Genomic DNA, 23,483 nt, shown 5'->3' with positions numbered 1-23,483 from the left:
CACTTGTTCAGAACGAAAGAAAGCACAGAGCCCCAGATTCTATGTTGTCCTGGAGAGCTTGCAGAGCACTGGGGAAAGGCAGGCAGAGAATTCCCTGCTAGCACCTTCTCTGTGCCTGTTCACATTGCTTCGCAGAATCGCTTTTGTGCAGAAAACACTAACACTTGTTCAGAAGGAAAGAAAGCACAGAGCCCCAGATTTTATGTTGTCCTGGAGAGCTTGCAGAGCACTGGGGAAAGGCAGGCAGAGAATTCCCTGCTAGCACCTTCTCTGTGCCTGCGAAGCAGAAGTGTTCACATTGCTTCGCAAGAATCGCTTTTGCGCAGAAAACAGTAACACTTGTTCAGAAGGAAAGAAAGCACAGAGCCCCAGATTCTATGTTGTCCTGGAGAGCTTGCAGAGCACTGGGGAAAGGCAGGCAGAGAATTCCCTGATAGCACCTTCTCTGTGCCTGTTCACATTGCTTCGCAGAATCGCTTTTGTGCAGAAAACAGTAACACTTGTTCAGAAGGAAAGAAAGCACAGAGCCCCAGATTTTATGTTGTCCTGGAGAGCTTGCAGAGCACTGGGGAAAGGCAGGCAGAGAATTCCTTGCTAGCACCTTCTCTGTGCCTGGGAAGCAGAAGTGTTCACATTGCTTCGCAGAATCGCTTTTGTGCAGAAAACAGTAACACTTGTTCAGAAGGAAAGAAAGCACAGAGCCCCAGATTCTATGTTGTCCTGGAGAGCTTGCAGAGCACTGGGGAAAGGCAGGCAGAGAATTCCCTGCTAGCAGCTTCTCTGTGCCTGGGAAGCAGAAGTGTTCACATTGCTTCGCAAGAATCGCTTTTGTGCAGATAACACTAACACTTGTTCAGAAGGAAAGAAAGCACAGAGCCCCAGATTCTATGTTGTCCTGGAGAGCTTGCAGAGCACTGGGGAAAGGCAGGCAGAGAATTCCCTGCTAGCACCTTCTCTGTGCCTGGGAAGCAGAAGTGTTCACATTGCTTCGCAAGAATCGCTTTTGTGCAGAAAACAGTAACACTTGTTCAGAAGGAAAGAAAGCACAGAGCCCCAGATTTTATGTTGTCCTGGAGAGCTTGCAGAGCACTGGGGAAAGGCAGGCAGAGAATTCCCTGATAGCACCTTCTCTGTGCCTGTTCACATTGCTTCGCAGAATCGCTTTTGTGCAGAAAACAGTAACACTTGTTCAGAACGAAAGAAAGCACTGAGCCCCAGATTCTATGTTGTCCTGGAGAGCTTGCAGAGCACTGGGGAAAGGCAGGCAGAGAATTCCTTGCTAGCACCTTCTCTGTGCCTGGGAAGCAGAAGTGTTCACATTGCTTCGCAAGAATCGCTTTTGTGCAGAAAACACTAACACTTGTTCAGAAGGAAAGAAAGCACAGAGCCCCAGATTTTATGTTGTCCTGGAGAGCTTGCAGAGCACTGGGGAAAGGCAGGCAGAGAATTCCTTGCTAGCACCTTCTCTGTGCCTGGGAAGCAGAAGTGTTCACATTGCTTCGCAAGAATCGCTTTTGTGCAGAAAACACTAACACTTGTTCAGAAGGAAAGAAAGCACAGAGCCCCAGATTTTATGTTGTCCTGGAGAGCTTGCAGAGCACTGGGGAAAGGCAGGCAGAGAATTCCCTGATAGCACCTTCTCTGTGCCTGTTCACATTGCTTCGCAAGAATCGCTTTTGTGCAGAAAACAGTAACACTTGTTCAGAACGAAAGAAAGCACAGAGCCCCAGATTCTATGTTGTCCTGGAGAGCTTGCAGAGCACTGGGGAAAGGCAGGCAGAGAATTCCTTGCTAGCACCTTCTCTGTGCCTGGGAAGCAGAAGTGTTCACATTGCTTCGCAGAATCGCTTTTGTGCAGAAAACACTAACACTTGTTCAGAAGGAAAGAAAGCACAGAGCCCCAGATTCTATGTTGTCCTGGATAGCTTGCAGAGCACTGGGGAAAGGCAGGCAGAGAATTCCCTGCTAGCACCTTCTCTGTGCCTGTTCACATTGCTTCGCAAGAATCGCTTTTGTGCAGAAAACAGTAACACTTGTTCAGAAGGAAAGAAAGCACAGAGCCCCAGATTCTATGTTGTCCTGGAGAGCTTGCAGAGCACTGGGGAAAGGCAGGCAGAGAATTCCCTGCTAGCACCTTCTCTGTGCCTGTTCACATTGCTTCGCAGAATCACTTTTGTGCAGAAAACAGTAACACTTGTTCAGAACGAAAAAAAGCACAGAGCCCCATATTCTATGTTGTCCTGGAGAGCTTGCAGAGCACTGGGGAAAGGCAGGCAGAGAATTCCCTGCTAGCACCTTCTCTGTGCCTGGGAAGCAGAAGTGTTCACATTGCTTCGCAGAATCGCTTTTGTGCAGAAAACAGTAACACTTGTTCAGAAGGAAAGAAAGCACAGAGCCCCAGATTTTATGTTGTCCTGGAGAGCTTGCAGAGCACTGGGGAAAGGCAGGCAGAGAATTCCCTGATAGCACCTTCTCTGTGCCTGTTCACATTGCTTCGCAGAATCGCTTTTGTGCAGAAAACACTAACACTTGTTCAGAAGGAAAGAAAGCACAGAGCCCCAGATTCTATGTTGTCCTGGAGAGCTTGCAGAGCACTGGGGAAAGGCAGGCAGAGAATTCCTTGCTAGCACCTTCTCTGTGCCTGGGAAGCAGAAGTGTTCACATTGCTTCGCAGAATCGCTTTTGTGCAGAAAACACTAACACTTGTTCAGAACGAAAGAAAGCACAGAGCCCCAGATTTTATGTTGTCCTGGAGAGCTTGCAGAGCACTGGGGAAAGGCAGGCAGAGAATTCCCTGATAGCACCTTCTCTGTGCCTGTTCACATTGCTTCGCAGAATCGCTTTTGTGCAGAAAACACTAACACTTGTTCAGAAGGAAAGAAAGCACAGAGCCCCAGATTTTATGTTGTCCTGGAGAGCTTGCAGAGCACTGGGGAAAGGCAGGCAGAGAATTCCCTGCTAGCACCTTCTCTGTGCCTGCGAAGCAGAAGTGTTCACATTGCTTCGCAAGAATCGCTTTTGTGCAGAAAACACTAACACTTGTTCAGAAGGAAAGAAAGCACAGAGCCCCAGATTTTATGTTGTCCTGGAGAGCTTGCAGAGCACTGGGGAAAGGCAGGCAGAGAATTCCTTGCTAGCACCTTCTCTGTGCCTGTTCACATTGCTTCGCAGAATCGCTTTTGTGCAGATAACACTAACACTTGTTCAGAAGGAAAGAAAGCACAGAGCCCCAGATTCTATGTTGTCCTGGAGAGCTTGCAGAGCACTGGGGAAAGGCAGGCAGAGAATTCCCTGCTAGCACCTTCTCTGTGCCTGGGAAGCAGAAGTGTTCACATTGCTTCGCAAGAATCGCTTTTGTGCAGAAAACAGTAACACTTGTTCAGAAGGAAAGAAAGCACAGAGCCCCAGATTTTATGTTGTCCTGGAGAGCTTGCAGAGCACGGGGGAAAGGCAGGCAGAGAATTCCCTGCTAGCACCTTCTCTGTGCCTGTTCACATTGCTTCGCAGAATCGCTTTTGTGCAGAAAACAGTAACACTTGTTCAGAAGGAAAGAAAGCACAGAGCCCCAGATTCTATGTTGTCCTGGAGAGCTTGCAGAGCACTGGGGAAAGGCAGGCAGAGAATTCCCTGCTAGCAGCTTCTCTGTGCCTGGGAAGCAGAAGTGTTCACATTGCTTCTCAAGACTCGCTTTTGTGCAGAAAACAGTAACACTTGTTCAGTAGGAAAGAAAGCACAGAGCCCGAGATTTTATGTTGTCCTGGAGAGCTTGCAGAGCACTGGGGAAAGGCAGGCAGAGAATTCCTTGCTAGCACCTTCTCTGTGCCTGTTCACATTGCTTCGCAGAATCGCTTTTGTGCAGAAAACAGTAACACTTGTTCAGAACGAAAGAAAGCACAGAGCCCCAGATTCTATGTTGTCCTGGAGAGCTTGCAGAGCACTGGGGAAAGGCAGGCAGAGAATTCCCTGCTAGCACCTTCTCTGTGCCTGGGAAGCAGAAGTGTTCACATTGCTTCGCAAGAATCGCTTTTCTGCAGAAAACAGTAACACTTGTTCAGAAGGAAAGAAAGCACAGAGCCCGAGATTTTATGTTGTCCTGGAGAGCTTGCAGAGCACTGGGGAAAGGCAGGCAGAGAATTCCCTGCTATCACCTTCTCTGTGCCTGTTCACATTGCTTCGCAGAATCGCTTTTGTGCAGAAAACAGTAACACTTGTTCAGAACGAAAGAAAGCACAGAGCCCCAGATTTTATGTTGTCCTGGAGTGCTTGCAGAGCACTGGGGAAAGGCAGGCAGAGAATTCCTTGCTAGCACCTTCTCTGTGCCTGGGAAGCAGAAGTGTTCACATTGCTTCGCAGAATCGCTTTTGTGCAGAAAACAGTAACACTTGTTCAGAAGGAAAGAAAGCACAGAGCCCCAGATTCTATGTTGTCCTGGAGAGCTTGCAGAGCACTGGGGAAAGGCAGGCAGAGAATTCCTTGCTAGCACCTTCTCTGTGCCTGGGAAGCAGAAGTGTTCACATTGCTTCGCAGAATCGCTTTTGTGCAGAAAACAGTAACACTTGTTCAGAACGAAAGAAAGCACAGAGCCCCAGATTTTATGTTGTCCTGGAGAGCTTGCAGAGCACTGGGGAAAGGCAGGCAGAGAATTCCCTGATAGCACCTTCTCTGTGCCTGTTCACATTGCTTCGCAGAATCGCTTTTGTGCAGAAAACAGTAACACTTGTTCAGAAGGAAAGAAAGCACAGAGCCCCAGATTCTATGTTGTCCTGGAGAGCTTGCAGAGCACTGGGGAAAGGCAGGCAGAGAATTCCCTGATAGCACCTTCTCTGTGCCTGTTCACATTTCTTCGCAGAATCGCTTTTGTGCAGAAAACACTAACACTTGTTCAGAAGGAAAGAAAGCACAGAGCCCCAGATTTTATGTTGTCCTGGAGAGCTTGCAGAGCACTGGGGAAAGGCAGGCAGAGAATTCCCTGCTAGCACCTTCTCTGTGCCTGTTCACATTGCTTCGCAGAATCGCTTTTGTGCAGAAAACAGTAACACTTGTTCAGAAGGAAAGAAAGCACAGAGCCCCAGATTCTATGTTGTCCTGGAGAGCTTGCAGAGCACTGGGGAAAGGCAGGCAGAGAATTCCCTGCTAGCAGCTTCTCTGTGCCTGGGAAGCAGAAGTGTTCACATTGCTTCTCAAGAATCGCTTTTGTGCAGAAAACAGTAACACTTGTTCAGTAGGAAAGAAAGCACAGAGCCCGAGATTTTATGTTGTCCTGGAGAGCTTGCAGAGCACTGGGGAAAGGCAGGCAGAGAATTCCTTGCTAGCACCTTCTCTGTGCCTGTTCACATTGCTTCGCAGAATCGCTTTTGTGCAGAAAACAGTAACACTTGTTCAGAACGAAAGAAAGCACAGAGCCCCAGATTCTATGTTGTCCTGGAGAGCTTGCAGAGCACTGGGGAAAGGCAGGCAGAGAATTCCCTGCTATCACCTTCTCTGTGCCTGGGAAGCAGAAGTGTTCACATTGCTTCGCAAGAATCGCTTTTCTGCAGAAAACAGTAACACTTGTTCAGAAGGAAAGAAAGCACAGAGCCCGAGATTTTATGTTGTCCTGGAGAGCTTGCAGAGCACTGGGGAAAGGCAGGCAGAGAATTCCCTGCTATCACCTTCTCTGTGCCTGTTCACATTGCTTCGCAGAATCGCTTTTGTGCAGAAAACAGTAACACTTGTTCAGAAGGAAAGAAAGCACAGAGCCCCAGATTTTATGTTGTCCTGGAGTGCTTGCAGAGCACTGGGGAAAGGCAGGCAGAGAATTCCTTGCTAGCACCTTCTCTGTGCCTGGGAAGCAGAAGTGTTCACATTGCTTCGCAGAATCGCTTTTGTGCAGAAAACAGTAACACTTGTTCAGAAGGAAAGAAAGCACAGAGCCCCAGATTCTATGTTGTCCTGGAGAGCTTGCAGAGCACTGGGGAAAGGCAGGCAGAGAATTCCTTGCTAGCACCTTCTCTGTGCCTGGGAAGCAGAAGTGTTCACATTGCTTCGCAGAATCGCTTTTGTGCAGAAAACAGTAACACTTGTTCAGAACGAAAGAAAGCACAGAGCCCCAGATTTTATGTTGTCCTGGAGAGCTTGCAGAGCACTGGGGAAAGGCAGGCAGAGAATTCCCTGATAGCACCTTCTCTGTGCCTGTTCACATTGCTTCGCAGAATCGCTTTTGTGCAGAAAACAGTAACACTTGTTCAGAAGGAAAGAAAGCACAGAGCCCCAGATTCTATGTTGTCCTGGAGAGCTTGCAGAGCACTGGGGAAAGGCAGGCAGAGAATTCCCTGATAGCACCTTCTCTGTGCCTGTTCACATTTCTTCGCAGAATCGCTTTTGTGCAGAAAACACTAACACTTGTTCAGAAGGAAAGAAAGCACAGAGCCCCAGATTTTATGTTGTCCTGGAGAGCTTGCAGAGCACTGGGGAAAGGCAGGCAGAGAATTCCCTGCTAGCACCTTCTCTGTGCCTGCGACGCAGAATTGTTCACATTGCTTCGCAGAATCGCTTTTGTGCAGAAAACACTAACACTTGTTTAGAAGGAAAGAAAGCACAGAGCCCCAGATTCTATGTTGTCCTGGAGAGCTTGCAGAGCACTGGGGAAAGGCAGGCAGAGAATTCCCTGCTAGCACCTTCTCTGTGCCTGTTCACATTGCTTCGCAGAATCGATTTTGTGCAGAAAACAGTAACACTTGTTCAGAAGGAAAGAAAGCACAGAGCCCCAGATTTTATGTTGTCCTGGAGAGCTTGCAGAGCACTGGGGAAAGGCAGGCAGAGAATTCCCTGATAGCACCTTCTCTGTGCCTGTTCACATTGCTTCGCAAGAATCGCTTTTGTGCAGAAAACAGTAACACTTGTTCAGAACGAAAGAAAGCACAGAGCCCCAGATTCTATGTTGTCCTGGAGAGCTTGCAGAGCACTGGGGAAAGGCAGGCAGAGAATTCCTTGCTAGCACCTTCTCTGTGCCTGGGAAGCAGAAGTGTTCACATTGCTTCGCAGAATCGCTTTTGTGCAGAAAACACTAACACTTGTTCAGAACGAAAGAAAGCACAGAGCCCCAGATTCTATGTTGTCCTGGAGAGCTTGCAGAGCACTGGGGAAAGGCAGGCAGAGAATTCCCTGCTAGCACCTTCTCTGTGCCTGGGAAGCAGAAGTGTTCACATTGCTTCGCAAGAATCGCTTTTGTGCAGAAAACAGTAACAATTGTTCAGAAGGAAAGAAAGCACAGAGCCCGAGATTTTATGTTGTCCTGGAGAGCTTGCAGAGCACTGGGGAAAGGCAGGCAGAGAATTCCCTGCTAGCACCTTCTCTGTGCCTGTTCACATTGCTTCGCAGAATCACTTTTGTGCAGAAAACAGTAACACTTGTTCAGAACGAAAGAAAGCACAGAGCCCCAGATTCTATGTTGTCCTGGAGAGCTTGCAGAGCACTGGGGAAAGGCAGGCAGAGAATTCCCTGATAGCACCTTCTCTGTGCCTGGGAAGCAGAAGTGTTCACATTGCTTCGCAGAATCGCTTTTGTGCAGAAAACAGTAACACTTGTTCAGAAGGAAAGAAAGCACAGAGCCCCAGATTTTATGTTGTCCTGGAGAGCTTGCAGAGCACTGGGGAAAGGCAGGCAGAGAATTCCCTGATAGCACCTTCTCTGTGCCTGTTCACATTGCTTCGCAGAATCGCTTTTGTGCAGAAAACACTAACACTTGTTCAGAACGAAAGAAAGCACAGAGCCCCAGATTCTATGTTGTCCTGGAGAGCTTGCAGAGCACTGGGGAAAGGCAGGCAGAGAATTCCTTGCTAGCACCTTCTCTGTGCCTGGGAAGCAGAAGTGTTCACATTGCTTCGCAGAATCGCTTTTGTGCAGAAAACACTAACACTTGTTCAGAACGAAAGAAAGCACAGAGCCCCAGATTCTATGTTGTCCTGGAGAGCTTGCAGAGCACTGGGGAAAGGCAGGCAGAGAATTCCCTGCTAGCACCTTCTCTGTGCCTGTTCACATTGCTTCGCAGAATCGCTTTTGTGCAGAAAACACTAACACTTGTTCAGAAGGAAAGAAAGCACAGAGCCCCAGATTTTATGTTGTCCTGGAGAGCTTGCAGAGCACTGGGGAAAGGCAGGCAGAGAATTCCCTGCTAGCACCTTCTCTGTGCCTGCGAAGCAGAAGTGTTCACATTGCTTCGCAAGAATCGCTTTTGCGCAGAAAACAGTAACACTTGTTCAGAAGGAAAGAAAGCACAGAGCCCCAGATTCTATGTTGTCCTGGAGAGCTTGCAGAGCACTGGGGAAAGGCAGGCAGAGAATTCCCTGATAGCACCTTCTCTGTGCCTGTTCACATTGCTTCGCAGAATCGCTTTTGTGCAGAAAACAGTAACACTTGTTCAGAAGGAAAGAAAGCACAGAGCCCCAGATTTTATGTTGTCCTGGAGAGCTTGCAGAGTACTGGGGAAAGGCAGGCAGAGAATTCCTTGCTAGCACCTTCTCTGTGCCTGGGAAGCAGAAGTGTTCACATTGCTTCGCAGAATCGCTTTTGTGCAGAAAACAGTAACACTTGTTCAGAAGGAAAGAAAGCACAGAGCCCCAGATTCTATGTTGTCCTGGAGAGCTTGCAGAGCACTGGGGAAAGGCAGGCAGAGAATTCCCTGCTAGCAGCTTCTCTGTGCCTGGGAAGCAGAAGTGTTCACATTGCTTCGCAAGAATCGCTTTTGTGCAGAAAACACTAACACTTGTTCAGAAGGAAAGAAAGCACAGAGCCCCAGATTCTATGTTGTCCTGGAGAGCTTGCAGAGCACTGGGGAAAGGCAGGCAGAGAATTCCCTGCTAGCACCTTCTCTGTGCCTGGGAAGCAGAAGTGTTCACATTGCTTCGCAAGAATCGCTTTTGTGCAGAAAACAGTAACACTTGTTCAGAAGGAAAGAAAGCACAGAGCCCCAGATTTTATGTTGTCCTGGAGAGCTTGCAGAGCACTGGGGAAAGGCAGGCAGAGAATTCCCTGATAGCACCTTCTCTGTGCCTGTTCACATTGCTTCGCAGAATCGCTTTTGTGCAGAAAACAGTAACACTTGTTCAGAACGAAAGAAAGCACAGAGCCCCAGATTCTATGTTGTCCTGGAGAGCTTGCAGAGCACTGGGGAAAGGCAGGCAGAGAATTCCTTGCTAGCACCTTCTCTGTGCCTGGGAAGCAGAAGTGTTCACATTGCTTCGCAAGAATCGCTTTTGTGCAGAAAACACTAACACTTGTTCAGAAGGAAAGAAAGCACAGAGCCCCAGATTTTATGTTGTCCTGGAGAGCTTGCAGAGCACTGGGGAAAGGCAGGCAGAGAATTCCTTGCTAGCACCTTCTCTGTGCCTGGGAAGCAGAAGTGTTCACATTGCTTCGCAGAATCGCTTTTGTGCAGAAAACACTAACACTTGTTCAGAACGAAAGAAAGCACAGAGCCCCAGATTCTATGTTGTCCTGGAGAGCTTGCAGAGCACTGGGGAAAGGCAGGCAGAGAATTCCCTGCTAGCACCTTCTCTGTGCCTGTTCACATTGCTTCGCAGAATCACTTTTGTGCAGAAAACAGTAACACTTGTTCAGAAGGAAAGAAAGCACAGCCCCAGATTCTATGTTGTCCTGGAGAGCTTGCAGAGCACTGGGGAAAGGCAGGCAGAGAATTCCCTGCTAGCACCTTCTCTGTGCCTGTTCACATTGCTTCGCAGAATCACTTTTGTGCAGAAAACAGTAACACTTGTTCAGAACGAAAGAAAGCACAGAGCCCCATATTCTATGTTGTCCTGGAGAGCTTGCAGAGCACTGGGGAAAGGCAGGCAGAGAATTACCTGCTAGCACCTTCTCTGTGCCTGGGAAGCAGAAGTGTTCACATTGCTTCGCAGAATCGCTTTTGTGCAGAAAACAGTAACACTTGTTCAGAAGGAAAGAAAGCACAGAGCCCCAGATTTTATGTTGTCCTGGAGAGCTTGCAGAGCACTGGGGAAAGGCAGGCAGAGAATTCCCTGATAGCACCTTCTCTGTGCCTGTTCACATTGCTTCGCAGAATCGCTTTTGTGCAGAAAACACTAACACTTGTTCAGAAGGAAAGAAAGCACAGAGCCCCAGATTCTATGTTGTCCTGGAGAGCTTGCAGAGCACTGGGGAAAGGCAGGCAGAGAATTCCTTGCTAGCACCTTCTCTGTGCCTGGGAAGCAGAAGTGTTCACATTGCTTCGCAGAATCGCTTTTGTGCAGAAAACACTAACACTTGTTCAGAACGAAAGAAAGCACAGAGCCCCAGATTTTATGTTGTCCTGGAGAGCTTGCAGAGCACTGGGGAAAGGCAGGCAGAGAATTCCCTGATAGCACCTTCTCTGTGCCTGTTCACATTTCTTCGCAGAATCGCTTTTGTGCAGAAAACACTAACACTTGTTCAGAAGGAAAGAAAGCACAGAGCCCCAGATTCTATGTTGTCCTGGAGAGCTTGCAGAGCACTGGGGAAAGGCAGGCAGAGAATTCCCTGATAGCACCTTCTCTGTGCCTGCGAAGCAGAAGTGTTCACATTGCTTCGCAAGAATCGCTTTTGTGCAGAGAACAGTAAAACTTGTTCAGAAGGAAAGAAAGCACAGAGCCCCAGATTTTATGTTGTCCTGGAGAGCTTGCAGAGCACTGGGGAAAGGCAGGCAGAGAATTCCTTGCTAGCACCTTCTCTGTGCCTGTTCACATTGCTTCGCAGAATCGCTTTTGTGCAGATAACACTAACACTTGTTCAGAACGAAAGAAAGCACAGAGCCCCAGATTCTATGTTGTCCTGGAGAGCTTGCAGAGCACTGGGGAAAGGCAGGCAGAGAATTCCCTGCTAGCACCTTCTCTGTGCCTGGGAAGCAGAAGTGTTCACATTGCTTCGCAAGAATCGCTTTTGTGCAGAAAACAGTAACACTTGTTCAGAAGGAAAGAAAGCACAGAGCCCCAGATTTTATGTTGTCCTGGAGAGCTTGCAGAGCACGGGGGAAAGGCAGGCAGAGAATTCCCTGATAGCACCTTCTCTGTGCCTGTTCACATTGCTTCGCAGAATCACTTTTGTGCAGAAAACAGTAACACTTCTTCAGAACGAAAGAAAGCACAGAGCCCCAGATTCTATGTTGTCCTGGAGAGCTTGCAGAGCACTGGGGAAAGGCAGGCAGAGAATTCCTTGCTAGCACCTTCTCTGTGCCTGGGAAGCAGAAGTGTTCACATTGCTTCGCAAGAATCGCTTTTGTGCAGAAAACACTAACACTTGTTCAGAACGAAAGAAAGCACAGAGCCCCAGATTTTATGTTGTCCTGGAGAGCTTGCAGAGCACTGGGGAAAGGCAGGCAGAGAATTCCCTGCTAGCACCTTCTCTGTGCCTGTTCACATTGCTTCGCAGAATCGCTTTTGTGCAGAAAACACTAACACTTGTTCAGAAGGAAAGAAAGCACAGAGCCCCAGATTGTATGTTGTCCTGGAGAGCTTGCAGAGCACTGGGGAAAGGCAGGCAGAGAATTCCTTGCTAGCACCTTCTCTGTGCCTGGGAAGCAGAAGTGTTCACATTGCTTCGCAGAATCGCTTTTGTGCAGAAAACACTAACACTTGTTCAGAACGAAAGAAAGCACAGAGCCCCAGATTCTATGTTGTCCTGGAGAGCTTGCAGAGCACTGGGGAAAGGCAGGCAGAGAATTCCCTGCTAGCACCTTCTCTGTGCCTGGGAAGCAGAAGTGTTCACATTGCTTCACAAGAATCGCTTTTGTGCAGAAAACAGTAACACTTGTTCAGAAGGAAAGAAAGCACAGAGCCCCAGATTTTATGTTGTCCTGGAGAGCTTGCAGAGCACTGGGGAAAGGCAGGCAGAGAATTCCCTGATAGCACCTTCTCTGTGCCTGTTCACATTGCTTCGCAGAATCGCTTTTGTGCAGAAAACAGTAACACTTGTTCAGAACGAAAGAAAGCACAGAGCCCCAGATTCTATGTTGTCCTGGAGAGCTTGCAGAGCACTGGGGAAAGGCAGGCAGAGAATTCCCTGATAGCACCTTCTCTGTGCCTGTTCACATTGCTTCGCAGAATCGCTTTTGTGCAGAAAACTGTAACACTTGTTCAGAACGAAAGAAAGCACAGAGCCCCAGATTCTATGTTGTCCTGGAGAGCTTGCAGAGCACTGGGGAAAGGCAGGCAGAGAATTCCCTGCTAGCACCTTCTCTGTGCCTGGGAAGCAGAAGTGTTCACATTGCTTCGCAGAATCGCTTTTGTGCAGAAAACAGTAACACTTGTTCAGAACGAAAGAAAGCACAGAGCCCCAGATTCTATGTTGTCCTGGAGAGCTTGCAGAGCACTGGGGAAAGGCAGGCAGAGAATTCCTTGCTAGCACCTTCTCTGTGCCTGGGAAGCAGAAGTGTTCACATTGCTTCTCAGAATCGCTTTTCTGCAGAAAACACTAACACTTGTTCAGAACGAAAGAAAGCACAGAGCCCCAGATTTTATGTTGTCCTGGAGAGCTTGCAGAGCACTGGGGAAAGGCAGGCAGAGAATTCCCTGATAGCACCTTCTCTGTGCCTGTTCACATTGCTTCGCAGAATCGCTTTTGTGCAGAAAACAGTAACACTTGTTCAGAACGAAAGAAAGCACAGAGCCCCAGATTCTATGTTGTCCTGGAGAGCTTGCAGAGCACTGGGGAAAGGCAGGCAGAGAATTCCCTGATAGCACCTTCTCTGTGCCTGCGAAGCAGAAGTGTTCACATTGCTTCGCAAGAATCGCTTTTGTGCAGAGAACAGTAAAACTTGTTCAGAAGGAAAGAAAGCACAGAGCCCCAGATTTTATGTTGTCCTGGAGAGCTTGCAGAGCACTGGGGAAAGGCAGGCAGAGAATTCCTTGCTAGCACCTTCTCTGTGCCTGTTCACATTGCTTCGCAGAATCGCTTTTGTGCAGATAACACTAACACTTGTTCAGAACGAAAGAAAGCACAGAGCCCCAGATTCTATGTTGTCCTGGAGAGCTTGCAGAGCACTGGGGAAAGGCAGGCAGAGAATTCCCTGCTAGCACCTTCTCTGTGCCTGGGAAGCAGAAGTGTTCACATTGCTTCGCAAGAATCGCTTTTGTGCAGAAAACAGTAACACTTGTTCAGAAGGAAAGAAAGCACAGAGCCCCAGATTTTATGTTGTCCTGGAGAGCTTGCAGAGCACGGGGGAAAGGCAGGCAGAGAATTCCCTGATAGCACCTTCTCTGTGCCTGTTCACATTGCTTCGCAGAATCGCTTTTGTGCAGAAAACAGTAACACTTGTTCAGAACGAAAGAAAGCACAGAGCCCCAGATTCTATGTTGTCCTGGAGAGCTTGCAGAGCACTGGGGAAAGGCAGGCAGAGAATTCCTTGCTAGCACCTTCTCTGTGCCTGGGAAGCAGAAGTGTTCACATTGCTTCGCAAGAATCGCTTTTGTGCAGAAAACACTAACACTTGTTCAGAACGAAAGAAAGCACAGAGCCCCAGATTTTATGTTGTCCTGGAGAGCTTGCAGAGCACTGGGGAAAGGCAGGCAGAGAATTCCCTGCTAGCACCTTCTCTGTGCCTGTTCACATTGCTTCGCAGAATCGCTTTTGTGCAGAAAACAGTAACACTTGTTCAGAAGGAAAGAAAGCACAGAGCCCCAGATTGTATGTTGTCCTGGAGAGCTTGCAGAGCACTGGGGAAAGGCAGGCAGAGAATTCCTTGCTAGCACCTTCTCTGTGCCTGGGAAGCAGAAGTGTTCACATTGCTTCGCAGAATCGCTTTTGTGCAGAAAACACTAACACTTGTTCAGAACGAAAGAAAGCACAGAGCCCCAGATTCTATGTTGTCCTGGAGAGCTTGCAGAGCACTGGGGAAAGGCAGGCAGAGAATTCCCTGCTAGCACCTTCTCTGTGCCTGGGAAGCAGAAGTGTTCACATTGCTTCGCAAGAATCGCTTTTGTGCAGAAAACAGTAACACTTGTTCAGAAGGAAAGAAAGCACAGAGCCCCAGATTTTATGTTGTCCTGGAGAGCTTGCAGAGCACTGGGGAAAGGCAGGCAGAGAATTCCCTGATAGCACCTTCTCTGTGCCTGTTCACATTGCTTCGCAGAATCGCTTTTGTGCAGAAAACAGTAACACTTGTTCAGAACGAAAGAAAGCACAGAGCCCCAGATTCTATGTTGTCCTGGAGAGCTTGCAGAGCACTGGGGAAAGGCAGGCAGAGAATTCCCTGATAGCACCTTCTCTGTGCCTGTTCACATTGCTTCGCAGAATCGCTTTTGTGCAGAAAACTGTAACACTTGTTCAGAACGAAAGAAAGCACAGAGCCCCAGATTCTATGTTGTCCTGGAGAGCTTGCAGAGCACTGGGGAAAGGCAGGCAGAGAATTCCCTGCTAGCACCTTCTCTGTGCCTGGGAAGCAGAAGTGTTCACATTGCTTCGCAGAATCGCTTTTGTGCAGAAAACAGTAACACTTGTTCAGAACGAAAGAAAGCACAGAGCCCCAGATTCTATGTTGTCCTGGAGAGCTTGCAGAGCACTGGGGAAAGGCAGGCAGAGAATTCCTTGCTAGCACCTTCTCTGTGCCTGGGAAGCAGAAGTGTTCACATTGCTTCTCAGAATCGCTTTTCTGCAGAAAACACTAACACTTGTTCAGAACGAAAGAAAGCACAGAGCCCCAGATTTTATGTTGTCCTGGAGAGCTTGCAGAGCACTGGGGAAAGGCAGGCAGAGAATTCCCTGATAGCACCTTCTCTGTGCCTGTTCACATTGCTTCGCAGAATCGCTTTTGTGCAGAAAACAGTAACACTTGTTCAGAACGAAAGAAAGCACAGAGCCCCAGATTCTATGTTGTCCTGGAGAGCTTGCAGAGCACTGGGGAAAGGCAGGCAGAGAATTCCCTGCTAGCACCTTCTCTGTGCCTGGGAAGCAGAAGTGTTCACATTGCTTCGCAAGAATCGCTTTTGTGCAGAAAACACTAACACTTGTTCAGAAGGAAAGAAAGCACAGAGCCCCAGATTATATGTTGTCCTGGAGAGCTTGCAGAGCACTGGGGAAAGGCAGGCAGAGAATTCCTTGCTAGCACCTTCTCTGTGCCTGGGAAGCAGAAGTGTTCACATTGCTTCGCAGAATCGCTTTTCTGCAGAAAACACTAACACTTGTTCAGAACGAAAGAAAGCACAGAGCCCCAGATTTTATGTTGTCCTGGAGAGCTTGCAGAGCACTGGGGAAAGGCAGGGAGAGAATTCCCTGATCGCACCTTCTCTGTGCCTGTTCACATTGCTTCGCAGAATCGCTTTTGTGCAGAAAACACTAACACTTGTTCAGAACGAAAGAAAGCACAGAGCCCCAGATTTTATGTTGTCCTGGAGAGCTTGCAGAGCACTGGGGAAAGGCAGGCAGAGAATTCCCTGCTAGCACCTTCTCTGTGCCTGGGAAGCAGAAGTGTTCACATGGCTTCGCAGAATCGCTTTTGTGAAGAAAACAGTAACACTTGTTCAGAAGGAAAGAAGGCACAGGGCCCCAGATTTTATGTTGTCCTGGAGAGCTTGCAGAGCACTGGGGAAAGGCAGGCAGAGAATTCCCTGCTAGCACCTTCTCTGTGCCTGTTCACATTGCTTCGCAGAATCGCTTTTGTGCAGAAAACAGTAACACTTGTTCAGAAGGAAAGAAAGCACAGAGCCCCAGATTTTATGTTGTCCTGGAGAGCTTGCAGAGCACTGGGGAAAGGCAGGCAGAGAATTCCCTGATAGCACCTTCTCTGTGCCTGGGAAGCAGAAGTGTTCACATTGCTTCTCAAGAATCGCTTTTGTGCAGAAAACACTAACACTTGTTCAGAACGAAAGAAAGCACAGAGCCCCAGATTCTATGTTGTCCTGGAGAGCTTGCAGAGCACTGGGGAAAGGCAGGCAGAGAATTCCCTGCTAGCACCTTCTCTGTGCCTGTTCACATTGCTTCGCAGAATCACTTTTGTGCAGAAAACAGTAACACTTGTTCAGAAGGAAAGAAAGCACAGAGCCCCAGATTCTATGTTGTCCTGGAGAGCTTGCAGAGCACTGGGGAAAGGCAGGCAGAGAATTCCCTGCTAGCACCTTCTCTGTGCCTGTTCACATTGCTTCGCAGAATCACTTTTGTGCAGAAAACAGTAACACTTGTTCAGAACGAAAGAAAGCACAGAGCCCCATATTCTATGTTGTCCTGGAGAGCTTGCAGAGCACTGGGGAAAGGCAGGCAGAGAATTCCCTGCTAGCACCTTCTCTGTGCCTGGGAAGCAGAAGTGTTCACATTGCTTCGCAGAATCGCTTTTGTGCAGAAAACAGTAACACTTGTTCAGAAGGAAAGAAAGCACAGAGCCCCAGATTCTATGTTGTCCTGGAGAGCTTGCAGAGCACTGGGGAAAGGCAGGCAGAGAATTCCTTGCTAGCACCTTCTCTGTGCCTGGGAAGCAGAAGTGTTCACATTGCTTCGCAGAATCGCTTTTGTGCAGAAAACACTAACACTTGTTCAGAACGAAAGAAAGCACAGAGCCCCAGATTTTATGTTGTCCTGGAGAGCTTGCAGAGCACTGGGGAAAGGCAGGCAGAGAATTCCCTGCTAGCACCTTCTCTGTGCCTGTTCACATTGCTTCGCAGAATCGCTTTTGTGCAGAAAACAGTAACACTTGTTCAGAAGGAAAGAAAGCACAGAGCCCCAGATTTTATGTTGTCCTGGAGAGCTTGCAGAGCACTGGGGAAAGGCAGGCAGAGAATTCCCTGCTAGCACCTTCTCTGTGCCTGCGAAGCAGAAGTGTTCACATTGCTTCGCAAGAATCGCTTTTGTGCAGAGAACAGTAAAACTTGTTCAGAAGGAAAGAAAGCACAGAGCCCCAGATTTTATGTTGTCCTGGAGAGCTTGCAGAGCACTGGGGAAAGGCAGGCAGAGAATTCCTTGCTAGCACCTTCTCTGTGCCTGTTCACATTGCTTCGCAGAATCGCTTTTGTGCAGATAACACTAACACTTGTTCAGAAGGAAAGAAAGCACAGAGCCCCAGATTCTATGTTGTCCTGGAGAGCTTGCAGAGCACTGGGGAAAGGCAGGCAGAGAATTCCCTGCTAGCACCTTCTCTGTGCCTGGGAAGCAGAAGTGTTCACATTGCTTCGCAAGAATCGCTTTTGTGCAGAAAACAGTAACACTTGTTCAGAAGGAAAGAAAGCACAGAGCCCCAGATTTTATGTTGTCCTGGAGAGCTTGCAGAGCACGGGGGAAAGGCAGGCAGAGAATTCCCTGATAGCACCTTCTCTGTGCCTGTTCACATTGCTTCGCAGAATCGCTTTTGTGCAGAAAACACTAACACTTGTTCAGAACGAAAGAAAGCACAGAGCCCCAGATTCTATGTTGTCCTGGAGAGCTTGCAGAGCACTGGGGAAAGGCAGGCAGAGAATTCCTTGCTAGCACCTTCTCTGTGCCTGCGAAGCAGAAGTGTTCACATTGCTTCGCAAGAATCGCTTTTGTGCAGAAAACACTAACACTTGTTCAGAACGAAAGAAAGCACAGAGCCCCAGATTTTATGTTGTCCTGGAGAGCTTGCAGAGCACTGGGGAAAGGCAGGCAGAGAATTCCCTGCTAGCACCTTCTCTGTGCCTGTTCACATTGCTTCGCAGAATCGCTTTTGTGCAGAAAACAGTAACACTTGTTCAGAAGGAAAGAAAGCACAGAGCCCCAGATTGTATGTTGTCCTGGAGAGCTTGCAGAGCACTGGGGAAAGGCAGGCAGAGAATTCCTTGCTAGCACCTTCTCTGTGCCTGGGAAGCAGAAGTGTTCACATTGCTTCGCAGAATCGCTTTTGTGCAGAAAACACTAACACTTGTTCAGAACGAAAGAAAGCACAGAGCCCCAGATTCTATGTTGTCCTGGAGAGCTTGCAGAGCACTGGGGAAAGGCAGGCAGAGAATTCCCTGCTAGCACCTTCTCTGTGCCTGGGAAGCAGAAGTGTTCACATTGCTTCACAAGAATCGCTTTTGTGCAGAAAACAGTAACACTTGTTCAGAAGGAAAGAAAGCACAGAGCCCCAGATTTTATGTTGTCCTGGAGAGCTTGCAGAGCACTGGGGAAAGGCAGGCAGAGAATTCCCTGATAGCACCTTCTCTGTGCCTGTTCACATTGCTTCGCAGAATCGCTTTTGTGCAGAAAACAGTAACACTTGTTCAGAACGAAAGAAAGCACAGAGCCCCAGATTCTATGTTGTCCTGGAGAGCTTGCAGAGCACTGGGGAAAGGCAGGCAGAGAATTCCCTGATAGCACCTTCTCTGTGCCTGTTCACATTGCTTCGCAGAATCGCTTTTGTGCAGAAAACTGTAACACTTGTTCAGAACGAAAGAAAGCACAGAGCCCCAGATTCTATGTTGTCCTGGAGAGCTTGCAGAGCACTGGGGAAAGGCAGGCAGAGAATTCCCTGCTAGCACCTTCTCTGTGCCTGGGAAGCAGAAGTGTTCACATTGCTTCGCAGAATCGCTTTTGTGCAGAAAACACTAACACTTGTTCAGAAGGAAAGAAAGCACAGAGCCCCAGATTCTATGTTGTCCTGGAGAGCTTGCAGAGCACTGGGGAAAGGCAGGCAGAGAATTCCTTGCTAGCACCTTCTCTGTGCCTGGGAAGCAGAAGTGTTCACATTGCTTCGCAGAATCGCTTTTCTGCAGAAAACACTAACACTTGTTCAGAACGAAAGAAAGCACAGAGCCCCAGATTTTATGTTGTCCTGGAGAGCTTGCAGAGCACTGGGGAAAGGCAGGCAGAGAATTCCCTGATAGCACCTTCTCTGTGCCTGTTCACATTGCTTCGCAGAATCGCTTTTGTGCAGAAAACAGTAACACTTGTTCAGAACGAAAGAAAGCACAGAGCCCCAGATTCTATGTTGTCCTGGAGAGCTTGCAGAGCACTGGGGAAAGGCAGGCAGAGAATTCCCTGCTAGCACCTTCTCTGTGCCTGGGAAGCAGAAGTGTTCACATTGCTTCGCAAGAATCGCTTTTGTGCAGAAAACACTAACACTTGTTCAGAAGGAAAGAAAGCACAGAGCCCCAGATTATATGTTGTCCTGGAGAGCTTGCAGAGCACTGGGGAAAGGCAGGCAGAGAATTCCCTGCTAGCACCTTGTCTGTGCCTGGGAAGCAGAAGTGTTCACATTGCTTCGCAGAATCGCTTTTCTGCAGAAAACACTAACACTTGTTCAGAACGAAAGAAAGCACAGAGCCCCAGATTTTATGTTGTCCTGGAGAGCTTGCAGAGCACTGGGGAAAGGCAGGGAGAGAATTCCCTGATCGCACCTTCTCTGTGCTTGTTCACATTGCTTCGCAGAATCGCTTTTGTGCAGAAAACACTAACACTTGTTCAGAACGAAAGAAAGCACAGAGCCCCAGATTTTATGTTGTCCTGGAGAGCTTGCAGAGCACTGGGGAAAGGCAGGCAGAGAATTCCCTGATAGCACCTTCTCTGTGCCTGTTCACATTGCTTCGCAAGAATCGCTTTTGTGCAGAAAACAGTAACACTTGTTCAGAACGAAAGAAAGCACAGAGCCCCAGATTCTATGTTGTCCTGGAGAGCTTGCAGAGCACTGGGGAAAGGCAGGCGGAGAATTCCTTGCTAGCACCGTCTCTGTGCCTGGGAAGCAGAAGTGTTCACATTGCTTCGCAGAATCGCTTTTGTGCAGAAAACACTAACACTTGTTCAGAAGGAAAGAAAGCACAGAGCCCCAGATTTTATGTTGTCCTGGAGAGCTTGCAGAGCACTGGGGAAAGGCAGGCAGAGAATTCCCTGATAGCACCTTCTCTGTGCCTGTTCACATTGCTTCGCAGAATCGCTTTTGTGCAGAAAACAGTAACACTTGTTCAGAACGAAAGAAAGCACAGAGCCCCAGATTTTATGTTGTCCTGGAGAGCTTGCAGAGCACTGGGGAAAGGCAGGCAGAGAATTCCCTGCTAGCACCTTCTCTGTGCCTGTTCACATTGCTTCGCAGAATCGCTTTTGTGCAGAAAACAGTAACACTTGTTCAGAACGAAAGAAAGCACAGAGCCCCAGATTTTATGTTGTCCTGGAGAGCTTGCAGAGCACTGGGGAAAGGCAGGCAGAGAATTCCTTGCTAGCACCTTCTCTGTGCCTGGGAAGCAGAAGTGTTCACACGGCTTCGCAGAATCGCTTTTGTGCAGAAAACAGTAACACTTGTTCAGAAGGAAAGAAAGCACAGGGCCCCAGATTTTATGTTGTCCTGGAGAGCTTGCAGAGCACTGGGGAAAGGCAGGCAGAGAATTCCTTGCTAGCACCTTCTCTGTGCCTGGGAAGCAGAAGTGTTCACATTGCTTCGCAGAATCGCTTTTGTGCAGAAAACACTAACACTTGTTCAGAAGGAAAGAAAGCACAGAGCCCCAGATTTTATGTTGTCCTGGAGAGCTTGCAGAGCACTGGGGAAAGGCAGGCAGAGAATTCCCTGATAGCACCTTCTCTGTGCCTGTTCACATTGCTTCGCAGAATCGCTTTTGTGCAGAAAACGGTAACACTTGTTCAGAACGAAAGAAAGCACAGAGCCCCAGATTCTATGTTGTCCTGGAGAGCTTGCAGAGCACTGGGGAAAGGCAGGCAGAGAATTCCCTGATAGCACCTTCTCTGTGCCTGGGAAGCAGAAGTGTTCACATTGCTTCGCAAGAATCGCTTTTGTGCAGAAAACACTAACACTTGTTCAGAAGGAAAGAAAGCACAGAGCCCCAGATTTTATGTTGTCCTGGAGAGCTTGCAGAGCACTGGGGAAAGGCAGGCAGAGAATTCCTTGCTAGCACCTTCTCTGTGCCTGGGAAGCAGAAGTGTTCACATTGCTTCGCAGAATCGCTTTTGTGCAGAAAACAGTAACACTTGTTCAGAACGAAAGAAAGCACAGAGCCCCAGATTCTATGTTGTCCTGGAGAGCTTGCAGAGCACTGGGGAAAGGCAGGCAGAGAATTCCCTGATCGCACCTTCTCTGTGCCTGTTCACATTGCTTCGCAGAATCGCTTTTGTGCAGAAAACAGTAACACTTGTTCAGAACGAAAGAAAGCACAGAGCCCCAGATTCTATGTTGTCCTGGAGAGCTTGCAGAGCACTGGGGAAAGGCAGGCAGAGAATTCCCTTCTAACACCTTCTCTGTGCCTGTTCACATTGCTTCGCAGAATCGCTTTTGTGCAGAAAACAGTAACACTTGTTCAGAACGAAAGAAAGCACAGAGCCCCAGATTCTATGTTGTCCTGGAGAGCTTGCAGAGCACTGGGGAAAGGCAGGCAGAGAATTCCCTGCTAGCACCTTCTCTGTGCCTGGGAAGCAGAAGTGTTCACATTGCTTCGCAAGAATCGCTTTTGTGCAGAAAACACTAACACTTGTTCAGAAGGAAAGAAAGCACAGAGCCCCAGATTTTATGTTGTCCTGGAGAGCTTGCAGAGCACTGGGGAAAGGCAGGCAGAGAATTCCTTGCTAGCACCTTCTCTGTGCCTGGGAAGCAGAAGTGTTCACATTGCTTCGCAGAATCGCTTTTCTGCAGAAAACACTAACACTTGTTCAGAACGAAAGAAAGCACAGAGCCCCAGATTTTATGTTGTCCTGGAGAGCTTGCAGAGCACTGGGGAAAGGCAGGCAGAGAATTCCCTGATAGCACCTTCTCTGTGCCTGTTCACATTGCTTCGCAGAATCGCTTTTGTGCAGAAAACACTAACACTTGTTCAGAACGAAAGAAAGCACAGAGCCCCAGATTCTATGTTGTCCTGGAGAGCTTGCAGAGCACTGGGGAAAGGCAGGCAGAGAATTCCCTGCTAGCACCTTCTCTGTGCCTGGGAAGCAGAAGTGTTCACATTGCTTCGCAGAATCGCTTTTGTGCAGAAAACAGTAACACTTGTTCAGAACGAAAGAAAGCACAGAGCCCCAGATTCTATGTTGTCCTGGAGAGCTTGCAGAGCACTGGGGAAAGGCAGGCAGAGAATTCCTTGCTAGCACCTTCTCTGTGCCTGGGAAGCAGAAGTGTTCACATTGCTTCTCAGAATCGCTTTTCTGCAGAAAACACTAACACTTGTTCAGAACGAAAGAAAGCACAGAGCCCCAGATTTTATGTTGTCCTGGAGAGCTTGCAGAGCACTGGGGAAAGGCAGGCAGAGAATTCCCTGATAGCACCTTCTCTGTGCCTGTTCACATTGCTTCGCAGAATCGCTTTTGTGCAGAAAACAGTAACACTTGTTCAGAACGAAAGAAAGCACAGAGCCCCAGATTCTATGTTGTCCTGGAGAGCTTGCAGAGCACTGGGGAAAGGCAGGCAGAGAATTCCCTGATAGCACCTTCTCTGTGCCTGCGAAGCAGAAGTGTTCACATTGCTTCGCAAGAATCGCTTTTGTGCAGAGAACAGTAAAACTTGTTCAGAAGGAAAGAAAGCACAGAGCCCCAGATTTTATGTTGTCCTGGAGAGCTTGCAGAGCACTGGGGAAAGGCAGGCAGAGAATTCCTTGCTAGCACCTTCTCTGTGCCTGTTCACATTGCTTCGCAGAATCGCTTTTGTGCAGATAACACTAACACTTGTTCAGAACGAAAGAAAGCACAGAGCCCCAGATTCTATGTTGTCCTGGAGAGCTTGCAGAGCACTGGGGAAAGGCAGGCAGAGAATTCCCTGCTAGCACCTTCTCTGTGCCTGGGAAGCAGAAGTGTTCACATTGCTTCGCAAGAATCGCTTTTGTGCAGAAAACAGTAACACTTGTTCAGAAGGAAAGAAAGCACAGAGCCCCAGATTTTATGTTGTCCTGGAGAGCTTGCAGAGCACGGGGGAAAGGCAGGCAGAGAATTCCCTGATAGCACCTTCTCTGTGCCTGTTCACATTGCTTCGCAGAATCGCTTTTGTGCAGAAAACAGTAACACTTGTTCAGAACGAAAGAAAGCACAGAGCCCCAGATTCTATGTTGTCCTGGAGAGCTTGCAGAGCACTGGGGAAAGGCAGGCAGAGAATTCCTTGCTAGCACCTTCTCTGTGCCTGGGAAGCAGAAGTGTTCACATTGCTTCGCAAGAATCGCTTTTGTGCAGAAAACACTAACACTTGTTCAGAACGAAAGAAAGCACAGAGCCCCAGATTTTATGTTGTCCTGGAGAGCTTGCAGAGCACTGGGGAAAGGCAGGCAGAGAATTCCCTGCTAGCACCTTCTCTGTGCCTGTTCACATTGCTTCGCAGAATCGCTTTTGTGCAGAAAACAGTAACACTTGTTCAGAAGGAAAGAAAGCACAGAGCCCCAGATTGTATGTTGTCCTGGAGAGCTTGCAGAGCACTGGGGAAAGGCAGGCAGAGAATTCCTTGCTAGCACCTTCTCTGTGCCTGGGAAGCAGAAGTGTTCACATTGCTTCGCAGAATCGCTTTTGTGCAGAAAACACTAACACTTGTTCAGAACGAAAGAAAGCACAGAGCCCCAGATTCTATGTTGTCCTGGAGAGCTTGCAGAGCACTGGGGAAAGGCAGGCAGAGAATTCCCTGCTAGCAC

The sequence above is a fragment of the Strix aluco genome, chromosome 11, assembly GCF_031877795.1.
Source record: "Strix aluco isolate bStrAlu1 chromosome 11, bStrAlu1.hap1, whole genome shotgun sequence".
Classification (NCBI taxonomy): domain Eukaryota; kingdom Metazoa; phylum Chordata; class Aves; order Strigiformes; family Strigidae; genus Strix; species Strix aluco.
Note: the sequence above shows the minus strand (reverse complement) of the source record.